The sequence below is a fragment of the Penaeus monodon genome, chromosome 19 (assembly GCF_015228065.2).
Source record: "Penaeus monodon isolate SGIC_2016 chromosome 19, NSTDA_Pmon_1, whole genome shotgun sequence".
Taxonomy (NCBI): domain Eukaryota; kingdom Metazoa; phylum Arthropoda; class Malacostraca; order Decapoda; family Penaeidae; genus Penaeus; species Penaeus monodon.
Window position 1 is genome coordinate 6,166,273 of NC_051404.1, and position 1,209 is coordinate 6,167,481.

Sequence of the window (1,209 nt, forward strand, 5' to 3'; positions counted from 1 at the left end):
TAGGAACTAAATCTTCACGTCACGAAGGGTTCGGTCAAACAGCATCACTTCTCGAGGTCTTTCTCATCTCCCGACCTTCCCAGATGTATTTTTTTTTCCCACGAAACTTTCCCAGCATCCGGAGAAGAAGGAAACTCTCTTGGATGCGTTGGGGGGGGGGGGTGGGTGAGAGAGTGGGGGGGTAGGAGGGGGTGGAGGTGAGGGAGAGGATGAGGGAGAGGATGAGGGAGAGGATGAGGATGAGGATGAGGAGGAAGATGAGGGAGAGGATGAGGGAGAGGATGAGGGAGAGGATGAGGGAGAGGATGAGGGAGAGGATGAGGGAGAGGATGAGGGAGAGGATGAGGGAGAGGATGAGGGAGATGATGAGGGAGAGGATGAGGGAGAGGATGAGGGAGAGGATGAGGGAGAGGATGAGGGAGAGGATGAGGGAGGGGATGAGGGAGAGGATGAGGAGGTGAGGGAGGATGAGGGAGAGGTGGTGAGGGAGAGGATGAGGGAGAGGATGAGGGAGAGGATGAGGGAGGTGATGGAGAGGAGAGGAGAGGTGAGGAGAGGATGAGGGAGAGGATGAGGGAGATGATGAGGGAGAGGATGAGGGAGGTGATGAGGGAGGTGATGAGGAGAGGATGAGGGAGGTGATGAGGGAGGTGATGAGGGAGGTGATGAGGGAGATGATGAGGGAGATGATGAGGGAGGTGATGAGGGAGATGATGAGGGAGGTGATGAGGGAGATGATGAGGGAGCGAGGAGTGATGGGGAGTGATGAGGGAGATGATGAGGGAGGTGATGAGGAGAGGATGAGGGAGGTGATGAGGGAGAGGATGAGGGAGGTGATGAGGGAGAGGATGAGGGAGAGGATGAGGGAGGTGATGAGGGAGAGGATGAGGGAGAGGATGAGGGAGAGGATGAGGGAGGTGATGAGGGAGAGGATGAGGGAGAGGATGAGGGAGAGGATGAGGGAGAGGATGAGGGAGAGGATGAGGGAGAGGATGAGGGAGAGGATGAGGGAGATGATGAGGGAGATGATGAGGGAGGTGATGAGGGAGATGATGAGGGAGGTGATGAGGAAGGTGATGAAGGAGGTAATGAGGGAGATGATGAGGGAGATGATGAGGAATTAGCGATGGGGTGAGAGAGAGCTGGGAGAGGAGGCGATGAAGTTGGCGGATAGCTAAGCGATTAGAGATTAGTGCGGAGTAAGTTTCT